This window comes from Microcebus murinus, chromosome 18 (genome assembly GCF_040939455.1).
Source record: "Microcebus murinus isolate Inina chromosome 18, M.murinus_Inina_mat1.0, whole genome shotgun sequence".
Lineage (NCBI taxonomy): Eukaryota > Metazoa > Chordata > Mammalia > Primates > Cheirogaleidae > Microcebus > Microcebus murinus.
The window spans coordinates 21,172,125-21,191,960 of NC_134121.1; the positions used below are offsets into that span (position 1 = coordinate 21,172,125).

Below are 19,836 nucleotides of genomic sequence, written 5' to 3' on the forward strand. Positions count from 1 at the left end.
GCAGAATACGGTAGTTTGGAACCTCATTCAAACTTTGTACCTGTCTTTTCTCCATGAAATCTTACTTGATTCAAGCCTGTGGTGAGCCCTTCTTCCCCCAGCACTTACTGAATTTGGCATTAATCATAGGCTGCTTTCTTCTATTATTTGACTTTCTATGGAGGTAGCACTTATTTTACCCAACTAATTACTATACCTAAGAAGTACTGGTGGGAATATGAATTAGTACAGCCATTATGGAAAACTTAAAAACTAAAAATAGAATTACCATCTGATCCAGCAACCCCACTTCTGGGTATTTACCCAAAAGATTTGAAATCAGTTTTTCAAAGAATTGGCTGTACTCATATGTTCTCTGCAGCAGTGTTCACAATAGCCAAGTTATAGAATCAACCTAATTGTCCATCAACAGATAAATGGATAAAGAAAATATGGTATATAAACACAATGGAATACTATCCAGCTTTAAAAAACAAGGAAATTCTGTCATTTGTGACAACATGGATGAAATGAGAGAGCAGGCTAAGTGAAATAAGCCAAGCAGAGAAAGACAAATATCAAATGTTCTCACTTACTTGTGAAATACAAAGCAATCAAACTTGTTTAATTTTGAGAAGCAGAGAGTAGAATGGTGGTTACAGAGACTGTGGAGTGGGAGAAATGGGGAGATGATGGTCAAAGGGTACAAAATCTCAGACAAGAGAAATAAGGTGTTTTTTTTTTAGATTATTACATAGGATGGTGAATGTAGTTAATAATAATGTATTGTACATTTTTAATTGCTAAGAGTAAATTTCAAATGTTCTCACCACACACAAAAAAAATAAGCATTTGAGGTAATGGAGATGCTAATTAGCTTGATTTAATTATTTCATGTTATAGTCACAAATCATAACATCACTTTGTACCCCATAAATATATACAATGGTAAGCTGTCAATTTATAGTTAAGAAAAAAAATAGTAATAATAGCCTCAGAAGCTGCCATATATACTGTAAGGGCAAGGTTGAATGCACTAAAGTATTAAGGTAGTGAGCCTTTCTCTTCCTTGGACATAGAAATCATCTGAAGGGATTGATCCCAGGTCTAGGGTAGAAGCCTGGAAAAGGCCAGGCGCAGTGGCTCATGCCTGTAATCCTAGCACTCTGGGAGGCCAAGGTGGGCGGATTGCTCCAGGTCAGGAGTTCGAAACCAGCCTGAGCAAGAGCGAGACCCCGTCTCTACTATAAATAGAAAGAAATTAATTGGCCAACTAATACATATAAAAAAATTAGCTGGGCATGGTGGCGCGTGCCTGTAGTCCCAGCTACTCGGGAGGCTGAGGCAGCAGGATCGCTTGAACCCAGGAATTTGAGGTTGCTGTGAGCTAGGCTGACGCCACGGCGCTCACTCTAGCCTGGGCGACAAAGCGAAACTCTGTCTCAAAAAAAAAAAAAAAAAAGAAGCCTGGAAGAGACATCTATAACAGGTATCGCAGTTCATTCTGATGCCTTGGACCAAACTTTTGAGAACTCCATGTAGGAGTATATCTTGGTCTATTGCCTTTATCTAGCCAGAGTCAATTGCTTTTACAGCCCCTGCTGAAGTCCCTGGCATAATAGTTACCCTTGTACTCAGCTATAACTACATCACCCAGGTTGAGAATGGGGGAAAAACTGTGATTTTAATTGTTCCTATGTTCATCATCCCTATTAGGACTACAAAAACCCCAAACTGGGTTTGATTGACATCAAATCAAATGGCTCAGAATGATAAAAATAGCCGCTGTTTTTTTCCCAATGCATGGCAGTTCTTCATCTTTCAAAGAAGAAAGACTAAGACAATCTGACAGATTTTTAAAATACAAAAGGATTTTCAGTAAGAACTGGTAAATTGAATACCTCTAATAATTCAAAAGAAACAACTAAAATCGGAATCATTATTTTATGCCAATATAAGGCCTTCAAAATTCTCTTTTGAAAAACAAGCCTTCAAAAATAAACTTTGAAGTCTGAAAATAAAAGTGGGCAAGCAGGTTATTACTGCAGAAGGACCTGTGTCTGAATTGTTAGAAGATTAAATATCTTAAAGGAAGTGCTAAGTTTCTCTGGTGCAATTGCTAAACAGCCAAACTCCTGACTACTGTTTATCTCTCAGAGCCCCCAGTTCCTTCTGCCTATCTCTCCTGGTCTTCCCCTACTACTTGTCTCTCTGCTGCTTTATCTCTCTTCTCTTTATATAGCATTCTCCTCACTTTCTGTCTTTGTTCCCAGGTGGCTCTCTATTCTGTATTGGTGTCTTTCACACAGCTGTTTCTTATCTTTTCATTCATTCACTCATTTACTTACTAAACCAGTCACTCACTCATGACACAAATATTTATTTGGCACCTACTACAGAAATTCTACCATTAAAAAGCTTAGGGTCCAAAGGGAGAACAGATACATAAACAGTAACATGTATTAAGTATTGAGTGTCTCCATATTCTCATGTGACACAAAAATGAATTCACAAAATTGGTTTTCTGTCATTTTTCCATCTGCTTGAAATATTTTTCTCCCTCTCTTTGCCTGACTAGATCCTCTACATGTTTTAGCTGTGGCTCAGCCATCATTTCCTTCCTCTTATTGATGTTCATGTTTAGAAACAAAATCTAGTTTTGTGCTTTAGGGCCACTGTATACGAGACACCAAATATAATCCAAATGAGTTTCAAATTGGTTGTGTTGCTCATTCAGAAAATGAATAAAATTTTTCTTCTGTAGCCTGCATTATCTCATGAGGATGTTTACATCAATCAACAGAATTCTAAAGCGTTTAAAACTTTTAACTTTGGGCAGTATAGGGTAGACATAACCTACAAGCAGCGTCAAAGTACAAGGGGACAGGAAGGGAAGAAAAACTAGTGTGGAAAATTGCAAAACTGGTTACAAATTCTTCTTGTTCCTAGACACATGTCTCTTTACGCAATGTTACTTTGCAGGTTGTCCCATGAACAGGTGGAATCTATTTCTGCATCCCCTGTGTCTACCTGTAGGCATGTGATATGCTTTGCTAGTGGTAATTAGCAAGCAGGATGCAAGCAGAAAGTTGAAAAATGCTTGAACATCGGGGCTTGTCCTCTTTTATTGAACTTAGGAGCCCTTCCACTATAGTAACACCTTGGAAATGAGCTTAGGCTCACCTGTTGCATAATGAGCCAGTTACCTTCATTGCTTCTACAAACAGTCAGCTAACCACTAGGAAAGTGATTAAGGCCATCAGTTGCCATATTACTGCAATGCATGAGTGAGTCCAATTGATACCATATGAAGTAAAGATAAGTCATGAGCCCAGCCAGCCCAAAGTTACCAATCTACAAAATCATAAGCAAACAAATGGTATTACTTTAAAGTACTAAATTTTGGGATATTTTGTTATGCAGCAAAAGCTAACTAATTAAACAGTTCCCCTATATGAACATGTGGTTTTTAAAAAAATGTCAAAGATTTAGGGGGTACAGATGGTTTTTTTGATATGTGGATGAATTGTGTAGTGGTGGAGACAGGGCTTTTAGTGTACCCATCACCCAAATAGCATATGTTGTACCTGATAGGTAATTTTTGATCTCTCAGCCTCCTCCAATCCTCCCTACTTCTAAGTCCATTATACCGCGTATGTACATATTACCATGTATGTACATCCTTTCCCTCCCACTTATAAGTGAGTACATGTAGTATTTGTTTCTCTGTTCCTGAGATACTTCATTTAGAAATATGGCTTCCAGTTCAAGCCAAATTGCTGCAAAAGACATTATTTTATTCTTTTTTACTATTCCATGATATATATATACACCACATTTTCTTTATCCACTCATCAGTTGATGGACATTTAGGTTGATTCCACATCGTTCCAATCGTGAATTGTGTTGGAATAAACATACAAGTGCATGTGTCTTTTTGATATAATAACTTTTTTTTTTCCTTTGGGTAGATACCCAGTAGTAGGATTGCAGGATTGAATGGTAGTTCTACCTTTAGTTCTTTGAGGAATCTCCATACTGTTTTCCATAGAGGTTGTACTAACTTATGTTCTCACCAACAGTGTATTAGCGTTCCCTTTTTACCACAACTGCACCGACATCTATTGTTTTTTGAACTTTCAGTAATGGCCATTCTGACTTGGGTAAGGTGGTATCTCACTGTGTTTTAATTTGCATTTCTCTGATGATTAGTGAAGTTGAGGAATTTTCATATGTTTGTTGTCCATTTGTATATCTTCTTTTGAAAATGTCTGTTCATTTCTTTTGCCCACTTTTTAAAGGGATTATCTATTTTTTTCTTGCTGATTTGTTTCAGTTCTTGTAGGTTCTGGATATTAAATGTCCTTTGTTGGATGTATAGTTTGCAAATATTTTCTCCCATTGTTTCGGTTGTCTATTTACTCTATTGGTTATTTCTTTGCTATGCAGAAACTTTTTAGTTTAACTAAGTCCTATTTATTTATTTCTGTTTTTGTTGTATTTGCTTTTGGGGTCTTACTCATAAATTTTTTGCCTAGGCCAATATCCACAAGGATTTTTCCTAAGTTTTACTCTAGAATTTTTATGGTGTCAGATTTTACATTTAAGTCTTTAATCCATCTTGAGCTAATTTTTGCATAAAGTGAGAGATAGGGGTCCTGTTTCATTCTGCATATGGCTATCCACTTTTTCCAGCACCATTTATTGAATAAGGCATCTTTTCCCCATGTATGTTTTTGTCTGCTTTGTTACAGACCAGTTGGTTGTAGGTGTATGGTTTTATTTCTGTATTATCTGTTCTGTTTCATTGATCTATGTGTCTAATGTTATAACAATACCATGCTGTTTTGGTTATGATAGCCTTGTAGTATAACTGGAAGCTGGGGTAACATGATGCCTCCAGATTTGTTCTTTTTGCTTAGGATTGCTTTGGCTATTCAGGCTCTTTTTTGATTCCACATGAAATTTGCTATTTTTTTCCTAATTCTGTGAAGAATGACATTGATATTTTGATGGGAATTGCATTGAATCTATAAATCATTTTGGGCAGTATGGACATTTTTAATAATATTGATTCTTCTAATCCATGACATGGAATGTTTTTCCATTTGTTTGTGGCATCATGATTTCTTTCATCAATGTTTTGTAGTTCTCCTTATAGAGATCTTTCACATCCTTGGTTAAGTATATTCCTAAGTATTTTAATTTTTTTTGCAGCTATTGAAAATGGTGTTGAGTTCTTGATTTGCTACTAACAATTTGGCTGTTAGTAGTGTACAGAAATGCTACTGATTTTGTACATTAATTTTATAACCTGAGACTTTACTGGATTTATTTATCAATTCTAGGAGTCTTTTGGAGGAGTCTTTAGGATTTTCTAGATATAAGATCATATTATCAGCAAATAGGGTAGTTTGGTCTCCTCTTTTCTGTTTTGGATGCCCTTTATTTCTTTCTTTTGCTTGGTTACTGTGGCTAGGACTTTCAGTACTATGTTGAATAGAAGTGGTGAAAGTAGGCATCTTTGTCTTCTTTCAGTTCTTATGGGAATGCTTTCAACTTTGCCCCATTCTGTATGATGTTGACTGTGGGTTTATCACTTATGGCTTTTATTATTTTGAGGTGTGTTCCTTCTTTGCCTAGTTTGTTAAGAGCTTTTATCATGAAGGAGTGCTAGATTATATCAAATGCTTTTTCTGCATCTATTGAGATGATCATGTGGTTTTTGTTTTTTATTCTGTTTATGTGGTGAATCACATTTATTGATTTGTGTATGTTGAACCATCCTTGCATCCCTGGGATGAAACCTCCTTGATCATAGTGAATTATTTTTTTGATGTGCTCTTGGATTCAGTTTGCTAGTATTTTATTGAGGATTTTTGCATCTATGTTTATGAGGGATATTGGTCTGTAGTTTTCTTTTTTTGTTGTGTCCTTTCCTGGCTTTGGTATCAGGATGATACTGGCTTCATAGAAAGAGTTAGGAAGGATTCCCTCCATCTCCATGTTATGGAAAAGTTTCAGTAAGATAGGTGCCAGGTCTTCGTTGCAGGTCTGGCAGAATTTGGCTGTGAATCCATCTGGTACTGGACTACTTTTTGTTAGGAGATTTTTTTAAATTACTGATTCAGTCTCGCTACTCATTATTGGCCTGTTCAGGATTTCTATTTCTTCCAAATTTTGTATTTTTCTCTATAAGGAGTACCTCAACATTGAGACCTCAGTAGTTATGCAATAAATATTGATTGAATAAAGACTCTTAAATAAATTAAAGTTATTCATTCATTCATCTAACACACACTTATTGAGTGCAAACTGTGCTCAGTGTTCAAATATAGGTATGATAGAAAATATTCCCTGTCCTCAAAAAATTATAGGGAGGTAAATAACAATTACCTTACAGTGTGCTAAGGGCTGACACCTACAAGTGCTTCAGAAATATAAGCTATATATATATATATATTTTTTTTTTTTTTTTTTTTGAGACAGAGTCTTGCTTTGTTGCCCAGGCTAGAGTGAGTGGCGTGGCATCAGCCTAGCTCACAGAAACCTCAAATTCCTGGGCTAAAGCAATCCTACTGCCTCAGACTCCCAAGTAGCTGGTACTACAGGCATGCGCCACCATGCCTGGCTCATTTTTTCCTCTATATATTAGTTGTCCAATTAATTTCTTTCTATTTATAGTAGAGACAGGGTCTCACTCTTGCTCAGGCTGGTTTCAAACTCCTGACCTCCAGCAATCCGCCCGCCTCAGTCTCCCAGAGTGCTAGGATTACAGGAGCCACGCTCCTGGCCAAGAAATATTTTTAAAGTAGTTAATCCAAACCAGCTGTGACAGAAAATATCCCAGAGGAAGTGGTACTTGAGCTGATTCCTGAAGGACAAGGAGAAATTAGCCGGCTAAAGAAGTGAGGGGAAGAATGTTCTAGACAGAGAAGGCTCGCACTCTGGATTCTAGGAGACGATAGCTGGCTGGCTAATATGTATGAGATAGTCAAACTGATGTGCATAAAGAATGCAATCTAACTAAATCTGGGTTTTGCGGTCATTGTCATTATATGCTAGGTACCTCCAACATAGTGCCTCCAAGCTTTGAGGCTGGCGTTGATGGTGAGAATTTCCTATTTCTAAATGAGGTGGTTGAGTCTCACCTGAGCAGCCTTCCTGGAAAAGTAATAAAGATTAAGGCAGAGGCTGGGCGCGGTGGCTCACGCCTGTAATCCTAGCACTCTGGGAGGCCGAGGCGGGCGGATTGCTAGAGGTCAGGAGTTCGAAACCAGCCTGAGCAAGAGTGAGACCCTGTCTCTACTATAAATAGAAAGAAATTAATTGGTCAACTAATATATATAGAAAAAAATTAGCCGGTCATGGTGGCACATGCCTGTAGTCTCAGCTACTTGGGAGGCTGGGGCAGGAGGATTGCTTGAGCCCAGGAGTTTGAGGTTGCTGTGAGCTAGGCTGATGCCACGGCACTCACTCTAGCCTGGGCAACAGAGTGAGACTCTGTCTCAAAAATAAAAAAAAGCAGTATAAAATTAAGGCAGAAGCCAAGAGAGCAAAAATATTCCCCCAGCAGGGGGCAGGGGGAGGCGCTGAGAAACATCTGTTTTGGTGGTGTAGGACTGAGCTAGGACAGAGGATATAAAAACAAAGACAGCTGTATATAAAAGGTCTTCAGCCATTAGAAGGCCAGAACCTCTTCTATGAACATACAAATCCTATCTTCTTTTGAGGATATCAGTTACTGCATAGTTTAAAATGAATTAATGAAATTATATAGCAAACTCTAAAAATTTCTGGACATCTTGGATAGTCAGATGTTTCCACTTCACAACCCCCACATCTTGTCAGACAGTATGCCAGGTATCAAGCCATATCTGGAGAGAACTTAAGTCAGGAAGTCTACCTCAGTCTCTTTCACATTAGGAATATTCTATGCCACTGAAGCAGAACAGAGACTTACTCAATATCAAGTTGCAGGGTGGGGTGCAGAATATAAGAATATCATCCAGGGAGACCATGATTTCTCAGTCCATATATAGTTGAATTTATAATTATTTAATAATGGTATATATACATACACAACAGGGTATGGCTTAGAGAGGGATATGAAACTAGTCAGTGTATATAAATTATTATTATGCTTCAGGATGAACAAAAGTAGAACCTGTTTGGATAAAGTCCTACCACATACCATTGAGTATAATAGTCATGTGAATACTGTAAAAAATATTTTCCTCATTTATTCAATCACTTTGGCATACTCTGCTTTACTGGATTGATAAAATCTGATATTCAAAACAGATTGACAAGATGATTAATATTACTAATATCACCTGTAGAGAAGCACCTGTGGGATTTCCTAGCATAACATAAGCACAAAGTTTTGGCTCAGTAAAGGGGTGGCAGCTGGTGTGTAGTATGAACAGACAGCTGTCTAGGAAGCCACTGTCTCCTGGCAACTGAAGAAGACCCATATTGAAGATGAAACATTCCCTTCATCTTGCCAAGAACTTGTGCTGGCAGCATATATGGATGAGTTAGACATTTTGAGGCATTTTTTAATACAAAAAGCAAGTAGATCTTAGAACCTGTTGTAGATGCCACATTCTAATAGAAACACAGATGATAGATTTTTGTCCCATAGCTGCATAAGTTGCTCGAACACTATGTGAGTTAATCTGCAGGGCATTATAATAAATAAAATAATTTTAATATAGGCCCTATTTTCTGGAATAGTCTGAAATTCTAACATGAATAGTTTTCCTTTTTTCCTATTTAAAAAAAATTTTTTTAATAACGTAAAATTTACCCCTTTTTGGTGCATAGTTTTATGAATTTTAACACATATATGAATATGTGTAACCATCACGATAACCAGGCTATTAAAAGTTTGTAATTCTATTTTAAGAGCAAATAGTTTTCATTATCACTTCATAATAAGGTGGTAATAACCTATGCATTCCCAAGTACTGGAGGAACTGAGTTGAGGGAAAAGATACTTTAAGAAACTACTAAAAAAAAAAAAGAAGAAGATATGAAGAAAAGTAAATGACACAAACCTAACCTACTTTATAGTTCTGCAAAATTGCATGTAAGAATTAAAGTCCACTTTAACTCTCTCTGTCTTCATCAAGAACGCTGATGAAAAGCAGTAAATTATATAGCATATATAAAACCTACACAGCAATGATATTGTGTTTTTGAGATAAGTGGCTACTACTATAAAAATTGTTCCAAATAAGTAAGCAGTGTCTTCTATACCTATGGCTCTTAGACACCTTTTTGTCCTGGGAAATAGGTAGATAAAAGCTTTTTGGATCAAGTTGAAGCAAATAAACACTTTAATGTTATCACCAGAAGACAGAGTCTTGACAAACCAAACAAAATTTTCATTTGTCTTTTTCCTTGAATACAAATAAGGAAAATATTCATTCCTAAAGTGAATGGACTTCTCCAAGGCTCTGTAATGAATTGAAGACAACACAAACAATGATATAGTTCAGAGAGTTTCTAAGCAGCACTGTTTTTACTAAGGTTGCCGAGTGTACATACTTTAAGTCAATAGGCATTGGGAGCAGAACATGCTATTGTAAAGCATCTTTAGGTTTTCTGAATAGCCTACAAATGCCTGACACTGTCATCTGTTGACATATAGAACTTGGATTTTTGCCAGAGAGAGAGATGAAGCCTTAATCCTAAGAATCCAGGCAAACAAAGCATCTTTGATTAACTCTTTCATGAAATGACTATAAGAGTGTTGCTCGAGTAGAAACCACAGCTTAGAATAGAAATAGAAAATTAACTCTTATCAATCCTCAAATGACCCTAAATATAGAGACTTTCGGTTCAAGACACATCAGTGAAGCAACCTAACACTCTTGTGTCATGGCAGTGGTTGGCAATGGAACCTACACAAGAGTTCTAGTGTGCTTATTACTATTCTTAATTATAGACATTGATAAATGCCTAGAATTTTATGTACTGACTGAGATTTACATATCTCTAATAGGAGGAAGGGTTTGTCAATATATTGGTTTACAGCCCTGACACTGGTTCCCAATTGTAAGATTTTTTTTTTATAGACATAGATCTAAATACAATCTAATTTATTGCTCTGGAAGAACAGATGGTGAGCGGAAATGTTCCTTAAGCTATTTATTAAATTTAATGACTCTGCTTCCTGCATGCTGTTGGAACTTTTCATCAGTACTAAAACTCTCTTAAGTTGGTTTCTCTTTAATTTGGTCTTGAAAGTTTAGTGTGCATAATAACCTCCTGTGGAACTTTTCTTTTTTTTTTTTTTTTTTTTTTGTGATGGGGTCTTGCTCTGTTGCCCAGGCTACAGTGCAGTGGAATCCTCATGGGTCACTGAAACTTCCAACTCTTGGGTTTATGTGATCCTCCTGCCTCAGCCTCCTGAGTAGCTGGGACTACAGGTGAGTGCCACCTAGGCCGGCTAATTTTTGTAGTGACAGAGTCTTGCTATATTGCTCAGGCCAGTCTCCAACTCCTGGATTCGAGTGATCCTCCTGCCTAGGCCTCCCAAAGTGTTAGGATTATAGTCATGAGCCACTGCACTTGGCTCCTTTATAAATTTTAGTATAGGTCTCCATGCCAGAAGATAGTCAAAGGAAAATATGGAGATTCAGGAAAAGGTTCAGAGATTCAAATTGTATTGTTTGCGTTTTAAATCTGGAAGAGACCTACTGAATGTCATTTAGACCAGGGATCAGCCAACTACAACCTGTGGGCCAAATCTGGCCTACTACCTGGTTTTGTATGGCTCTAAAGCTAAGTGCAGTTGTTACATTTTTAAATGTTTTTTTTTTTTAAGTCAAAAGAAGAAGAATATTTTGTGGCATCTGAAGATTATATGAAATTCAAATTTCAGTATCCATAAATAAAGTTTCATTGGAATACAGCCATGCTCATTAATTTACATGTCTATGGCTGCTTTTGCAGTATAACAGCAGAATTGAGTAGTTGTGACTCAATTTGCCGGGCAAAAAGCTTTTATTTTTATGTGATCAAATTTATCAATATTTTCATGATCTTAAGTCATGGTTAAAAAGGATTTTCCCTGGTTTAAAGGAATTTAACCCCTGGTCTCTTTCTTCTAGTTTTGTATGGCTCCATTTTTCACACACACACACACACACACACACACACACACAGACTCACACACTTAGTGGGTTATATTCCAAAGACAAAAAAAGCTGTAAATAAATCTAAAACCTCATTTAGTACTTTTATTATTAGTAGGCTTGTTGGTTTTATTATTTTGAAGCTATTTTATGTAAATTGTAGGATTAAAAAATCAGTAATTATATTAATGTTGTCAGGAACCTATATTTTCAGTGTAAGAAAAAAAGAAATACAAAAATAAAATCAAGGAAATTAATTAAAAATCCTGAAACATATTTGATATGAAATTCAATATAAACTCATTGTTTTGAAAATTATACTTCTTTTATTTGGCCCAGTTAATTTTAATGTCTCTCCTTTGGGTAGGGAGAGGTCACACTATCCACTGTTAAAGACACCTCAGAGGATGTCTGGCGTTTTGGTATAGAAAGGATTTGGTCCAATCTTATGCTGGTTTAGGATACAAAAATGCAAGTCAAGTTGGTGGCTCAAATGCTTCTGCGCTGAGGTAGAGCAGAAAGTAGACAGGAAAATGATCTGGGAGAGATGGTAGAAGTGTGGGCTTGAGTTCTTATTGACCAAGGTAGTTGGTCCTGGACGGATGCTGGGGCGGCCAAGGACAGCCTGACTCCTCAGGCTGGGTAGACGCTGCTGTGGTTGGACACCGTCTGCCAAGTTCACCAGCTCAATGCTTTGGAACCACAGGTGGATCTTCTCGGGGCTTCCTCCACTGAGTTGCTGGCGAGGATAATGTTCCTGCTCATGTGAACGCTGAAGTCTCCCGGTATGGTCCCGGGGATAGCCTCAGGCAAGTTGGTGTATCATATCATGGCTCTCGAGGGTGGAATACATTGTACCCTTCCCAGACCATGGCCACCACAGGCCAGGGCTCACGTAGTTGATGAGGGTACCGTAGAAGGGCTTTCTCTGCAGGAGGGGGCATTCTCTGCAGAAGGCAAGGAAGCCTTCTGTTGTGGGCACAATCTTCAATCACACCAGGTTGCAGCCCCATTTCCAAAGCCCTGGATCACACCTCCAACTAGCTGCCCACTGCACCCCATCTGGCTTCAACTTGACCAGGGTCTGCTCCTGGGTCCAGAAGGGCCCGCTGGAGCTGGAGCGCACCAGCTGGCTCCGCCCTGAACCCATCAGCTGCACAGCAGCCCCGGAGCACCCATGCTGGAATAGACCTAAAAGTCATCAGGCCATTTAATATGAAATGTCCAATTTCAAATCAAAAGTGTAATTTATTATAAATCAAACAAGAAGCAGTACAATTACTCAAAATATGCACCTGAACTATCGACAGGGTTTTGCCATCATAAGTGTAGCTTGTTTATGCCAGCAGCAAAGAAGCCTGGAGAGTGTGTGGTAATGAAAGGTTCTCCACAGCTTGTTGAGAATTGAATATTTTTCTTTTCAAGAAGTGGTCCAAAGCCTGGAAGAAGTGGTAGTCAGTGGTGCAAAGTCTGACAAATATGGTGGGTGACAGAGAGTTTCCAAGTCCAGCTGCTGTAGTTTGAGCAGTGTTGTTTGTGTGACACGTTGTGGAACGTTGTCTTGCAAGAGGATTGGCCTGTCTCTATTGACCAGTCTTGGCTGCTTAATCACAAGCATCCTCATTATTTCATCCAATTGGTTGCAGTAGACATCCACTGTAATGGATTGACCAGGTTTCATGAGGCTGTAGTGGACAATACCAGTGTTGGACCACCAAATGGACACCATTAGCTTTTTAAATACATTGAATATATATATATATATATATATATTTAATTTAACATTTATTTTCATCTTATATCCAGATATCACATTTTCTACATTAAAATATAATCATGCTGACTCTCCCCACCCCCTAGACCCTCAGAGAAAAAAAGTGAAGAACTTTACACAACTTGAAAGATGGAATGCACAGAGTAGGGAAGTTGCTATTGCACCCAAGTCCAAGTAACAAAGAACACAAAGAGACCAAACAGCAGACAGAGCAGAACTGCATAGAAGATAGCTCAGGGCTTGCACCAGGGAGGAGCAGGAATTAATAAAACTCTAAAGCTGATTTTAAATGCAATCACTTGTGCCACAAGATTACCCTGAAAAGGTAGAGACAGGTCAGAAAGCAGAACCAAATTGGGGATTTTCCAAAGGCTGCTGTCTAACAGAGTTTAAAATATCCATAAACATAAGAGCTTTCACTTCCCACCTTGCCTTCAGCATCTGGTCAACACTTTAGAAACTTAAACCACTGTTAGCACAACAGAATGTAAAATGGATATAGGTTTTTCTTTCTTCTTCCTTTATTGTACCCAATCACGTGATTCCTTTGCGTGGAAACCCAGTAAATATCACTGAGACAAGGCATCTTGCTGCTCTCAGGTAAATGCCAGCTGTGCAAAAGTTGCATGATTCTGTGTTACTCAGAGGGAGAACTGTTAGCACAGGGGTCCCAATGCATATTACTAAATAGGAAAAGGAAACTCCTTTTGCTAATCGGTTCATTGTACAGGAAAGAGCAAGGAGACAGTAAAAACCATCTGCTTAGCGCAGCAGCACAGCCCCACAGGCACACGAAAGAAAACACTCAGGAAAGAGCCTCTTGGTGGCTCTCCTTAAAGGAGATTTCTTTCAGGCCTGATCTTGCCCCTAATTTAGAGACCAAAGCATTGTAACATCAGAGAGAAACTTTCCAGGGGGTTGAGAGGTAAGGTCTAAGAGACCCAAATAATGAGGACGTTATTGCCTAACTAACTACACCACTATGTACAAATACATACATCAGTAAGGAAACTCCATCCCTGCAGCTACTTTAAACAAAGCACTGAAAACCCAGGTTTTATGAATAGGGGATATTTTAAAGTCTGTTAGCAGTTTAAAACATTGCAACACTGGCACAATATGTTACCTATTCTTTGTTTTTAATTAAAGGGTAACACGGTAAACTCCAACACAAAGGTGGGGATGGGGGAGAAAGGAATAAAGAAAACAAGACCAGGATTTCACAAGAGGACCAGGCCAGTGAGGAAGCAGCAGCTAATGCTTGGCAGAGTCTCGAGGGTAGAACTCGCTCAGGGTGCTCTGAGGGATTCTCTTCAGCATTTCTTTGGGGAAGATTCGGAGCAGCTGCCAGCCAATGTCCAAAGTCTCATACACAGTGCGATTTTCATAAGGACCCTGAGCAATAAAGTTCCTCTCAAACTTTTGCAGAAATTCCAAGTAAAGAAGATCATCTGAGGTAAGAGCTTCTTCTCCCACTACAGCTTTCATGGCTTGTACATCCTTCCCAATAGCATAGCAAGCATACAGCTGGTTGGAGACGTCGGCATGATCCTTTCTGGTCATACCTTCTCCAATAGCAGACTTCATTAATCGTGATAGTGAGGGCAGCACATTAATAGGAGGGTAAATCTGTCGGTTGTGCAGCTGTCTGTCCACACAGATCTGCCCTTCTGTAATATACCCAGTCAGGTCAGGGATGGGGTGAGTGATATCGTCGTTAGGCATGGTGAGAATAGGGATCTGAGTAATCGAGCCATTTCTACCTTCCACTCACCCAGCGCGCTCATATATCGTGGCTAAATCTGTGTACATGTAACCTGGGAAGCCTCGTCTACCAGGCACCTCCTCCCTGGCTGCTGAGACCTCTCGAAGTGCTTCAGCATAAGAACTCATGTCTGTTAGGATAACCAATACATGTTTCTCACACTGGTATGCCAGAAATTCAGCTATGGTTAGAGCCAGGCGAGGAGTGATGATTCGCTCAATGGTTGGGTCATTAGCCAAGTTCAAAAAGAGGCAGACATTGTCCATTGAGCCATTTTCTTCAAAGTCAGATTTGAAGAACCGGGCAGTTTCCATATTTACACCCATAGCAGCAAATACAATTGCAAAATTTTCCTCACTATAGTCCACTACATCTTTGGATTTCTTTACCAAACCAGCCTGGCGACAGATCTGAGCTGCAATCTCATTGTGTGGTAACCCAGCAGCAGAGAATATAGGAATCTTCTGCCCTCTAGCAATACTGTTCATGCCATCTATAGCTGAAATGCCGGTCTGAATCATTTCCTCTGGGTAGATTCGACACTGAGGATTGATGGGCTGACCCATAATATCAAGAAAGTCTTCAGCCAGTACAACAGGACCTTTGTCAATGGGTTTTCCTGATCCATTGAATACCCGACCAAGCATATCCTCAGACACTGGTGTTCGGAGAATATCCCCAGTAAACTCACAGGACGTTTTCTTGGCATCTATACCTGAAGTCCCTTCAAATACCTGAACCACTGCTTTGGAACCACTAACTTCTAGAACTTGTCCACTTCTCTTCGTGCCATCTGGTAATGTCAAGTGGACAATCTCAGCATATCTGGGAAACTTAACATGATCTAAGATCACTAGTGGACCATTGACTCCTGATACTGTCTTGTATGTGAGGCGAGGCTGGGAGAGGTAGTTCCGACTAACCGCCAGCACCTGCTCCCGAGATCCCACCACCGGCCCGCTGGTGGACACGGGTAGCTGGGGCGCGGCCCGGTTCACAATCCCCCGCATCGCCCGCAGTGCCATCTTGTCTCCTCCGTCCCGACTGGCCCAGCAGCAGCGCCGCCATTGAATATATACTAAAACCCATGCATCCGTAATGATACTAAAAAAAAGAACCCTTCCCCAATAAGGGAAAAAGGTTTTCATGTGCTGCCACTGGTGGTGACTATTGATAGGTAGGTAGATATAGATGTATATAATATTCTGAAAATCTGTAATTAAAAGCAAAAAAATAGGCCGGGCGCGGTGGCTCACGCCTGTAATCCTAGCTCTCTGGGAGGCCGAGGCGGGCGGATTGCTCGAGGTCAGGAGTTCAAAACCAGCCTGAGCAAGAGCGAGACCCCGTCTCTACTATAAATAGAAAGAAATTAATTGGCCAACTAATATATACAAAAAATTAGCCGGGCATGGTGGCACATGCCTGTAGTCCCAGCTACTTGGGAGGCTGAGGCAGGAGGATCCCTTGAGCCCAGGAGTTTGAGGTTGCTGTGAGCTAGGCTGACGCCACGGCACTCACTCTAGCCTGGGCAACAAAGCAAGACTCTGTCTCAAAAAAAAAAAAAAAAAGCAAAAAAATATTCTGTCTTACTAGTAGGAAGACTATGTAACCAAACATACAGCAACCATGTGGGATTTATTTCAGGAATTCTAAGATAGTTCAATATTAGGAAATCTAATAAAATTCATCATTAATGGATCTCGGGTGAAAATTATCATCTCTATAGGTATTGAAAAGTATTTGGCAAAACCAACAACCAGTCTTGATTTTTAAAAATTATTCTGTAAGATAGAAATTAGGTACAGGAAAATGTTGGAGATACTCTCCTAGACATTGGCCTAGGCAAAGAATTTATGAAGAAGACCCCAAAGGCAATCACAGCAGCAACAAAAATAAATAAATGAGATATGATCAAACTAAAAAGCTTCTGCACAGCCAAAGAAACAGTCATGAAAGTAAACAGACAACCTACAGAATGGGAGAAAATTTTTGCATCCTACGCATCTGATAAGGGGCTAATAACTAGAATATACTTAGAACTCACGAAAATCAGCAAGAAAAAATCAAACAACCCTATTAAAAAGTGGGCAAAGGACTTGAACAGAAACTTTTCTAAAGAAGACAGAAGAATGGCCAGAAAACATATGAAAAAATGCTCAACATCTCTAATCATCAGGGAAATGCAAATCAAAACCACAATGAGATATCACTTAACTCCAGTGAGAATGGCCTTTATCAAAAAGTCTCCAAATAATAAATGCTGGCATGGATGTGGAGAGAGAGGAACACTCCTACACTGCTGGTGGGACTGCAAACTAGTTCAACCTCTGTGGAAAGCAATAAGGAGATACCTTAAAGTGATACAAGTGGATCTACATTTGATCCAGCAATCCCATTGCTGGGCATCTACCCAAAAGATCCAATGACACTCTACAAAAGAGACACCTGCACTCGAATGTTTATAGCAGCACAATTCATAATTGCAAGGCTGTGGAAACAGCTTAAGTGCCCATCAATCCAAGAATGGATTAATAAAATGTGGTATATGTATACCATGGAGTACTATTCAGCTCTAAGAAACAACGGTGATATAGCACATCTTATATTTTCCTGGTTAGAGCTGGAACCCATACTACTAAGTGAAGTATCCCAAGAATGGAAAAATAAGCACCACATATACTCACCAGCAAACTGGTATTAACTGAGCAGCACCTAAGTGGACACATAGGTACTACAGTAATAGGGTATTGGGCAGGGGGGGAGGGGGGTGGGTATATACATACATAATGAGTGAGATGTGCACCATCTGGGAGATGGTCACGCTTGAAGCTCTGACTCGAGTGGGGAGAGGGCAAGGGCACTATATGTAACCTTAACATTTGTACCCCCATAACATGCTGAAATAAAAAAAAAAAAGAAAGGACCAAGTGGCCATACCTTAAGGGTTTCTGTTAACACATGGAGCTTGGCTTTTATATTTTCTACAGATCTTTATGCAGCTATAAGTTTACATACTCATGTATTTTATTAATTCAGCGTTTCTGCCTTTCATGAATAAATTATGCTCAGCCAATTTCCATAAAAAAGAAATTAGGTACTTTTCCTATTGTGATCAAATATTCTTCAGATCCACATATATAGAACTTACATATATATTTTTAAAAACTGCAAGGTGAAGCAGTAACATAAGAGGCATTTCTACTAAAGACATAAGAAGACAAGGATGCCTGGATCACCTCTATTATTTAGCATTGTATTGGAGGTAATAGCCAATGCTATTAGGTAAGAAAAAGATGTTAGAAGTATAAAAATTGAAAAGGAAGAAGGAAAACTACTATTATTTGAAAACAATATGGTTGCCTCCCTAGAAAACCCAAAAAATCAACTAAAATTTCATTGTAAGAGAATTCAGCAAGGTAGCAGGGCACTAAATTATACAGGAATTAATAGCTTTTATATCTTCAGACTACATCCAGATAGAAAATGTAATAAAAGAAGAAATTCTCACTTATAATAGCAACAAAAACTAACTAGCAATAAATCTAAAACAAGAGATGCAAAACCTATATAAAAAAACTTTGAAGACAATAGTGATGGATACAAAATAAGATGAGCAAATGGAAAGATACCTATTCTCAGATAGAAACACTCATTACTAAAGATGTTGGTTAAGTTAATAAAAAATATAATCAATAAACATTCCTATAAGTATTGCTTTGATTTCCTTTCTCCACTTTTTTTTCAAGTAGACAAGTTAATCCTAATGCTCATATTAAAAAAGTAAATATGAGAGAATAGCCAAGAGACATCAGAAAAAAAGAAGAGCAAATAGTGGGGACCAGCACTGTCAGATTTATTAAAATATATTTAAAAGTCTTAATAATTAAAGCAGTGTGGTAATAGTGCAAGAAAAGGAGATAAACCACTGGCATCGAATAGAAAAATACAGAAATACACTCCAAAATATTTAGGGATTTAATAATAAAGGTTCATCTCAAACCAGTGGGGCAAAGATAGATTACTCAACAATTCTTGAGACTACTCAGTAGCCATTCGAAAAAGGATGCAGTTGGATCCTTACTTTACATGTTATACTAAGATAAATTCCAAATGAATCAATATTTAAAATGAAAATTTAAATCATAATAATTCCAGAACATGGGAGAATTCTTCTAATATTTTGAAATGTAACATTGACTCAAAATCCAGGTGCCATAAAATAACACTTAAATTTGACTACACAGAAATAAATCTTCTGCATGAAGAAGATTTTTGGCAGGCAAAAAATGGATAACTATTTGTAACAAATAGCACACACTTTTGTGTTAAAGGAAGAAAATCAAGAATACACATATGCATTTGCTTATGTATGCATAAAGAAACTCTATAAGGATCCATAGAAAAATTAAGAAGAGTAGTTATCTACGGCAGAAGTAAGGACAGGGTAGATGGAGGAGGAGAATGGGAGGGAAACTTTTCACTGTACAACTTTTTATTTTGAACAGGTGAATATATTGCTTATGTAGAAAGTTGAAGTTTTAAAAAGTACCAACTCTCCTATAGCTTCCTTTCTGGTGCAGAGAGACAAATAAAAATACAAATCAATATACATTTGGAGTCCTAGTGAGACAATTAAATCTATGAACACAAGGAACTTATTTAATATACTTCATTAATCTTCACAGTGCCTCAAAAAAAGTGAAGCACACAGAAGTAGCTTAATAAATACTTTTTTTTTTTTTTTTGAGACAGAGTCTCACTTTGTTGCCCAGGCTAGAGTGAGTGCCATGGCGTCAGCCTAGCTCACAGCAACCTCAAACTCCTGGGCTCAAGCAATCCTTCTGCCTCAGCCTCCCGAGTAGCTGGGACTACAGGCACGCGCCACCATGCCCAGCTAATTTTATATATATATATATATTAGTTGGCCAATTAATTTCTTTGTATTTTTTTTTTTATAGTAGAGACAGGGTCTCGCTCAGGCTGGTTTTGAACTCCTAACCTTGAGCAATCCGCCCGCCTCGGCCTCCCAGAGTGCTAGGATTACAAGCGTGAGCCACCGCGCCTGGCCAATAAATACTTTTTGAATAACTAAAACATCACTTCTTTTAAGTCCTATTTGTGTGATTGTTATTGTTCTACTAATTTTTCAATGTAAGGAGACAGATCATCAA

The 19,836-nt window shown here is 38.5% G+C and overlaps 1 protein-coding gene and 1 pseudogene across 1 annotated transcript in view; both read right to left on the reverse strand.

Annotated features, from left to right (window-relative positions):
• The window catches only part of EFCAB5 (EF-hand calcium binding domain 5), a 111,661-nt gene that overhangs the window by 78,574 nt on the left and 13,251 nt on the right, over positions 1-19,836 (reverse strand). The window lies entirely within an intron of this gene.
• Positions 12,904-15,737, reverse strand: LOC105857903 (V-type proton ATPase subunit B, brain isoform pseudogene; annotated as a pseudogene).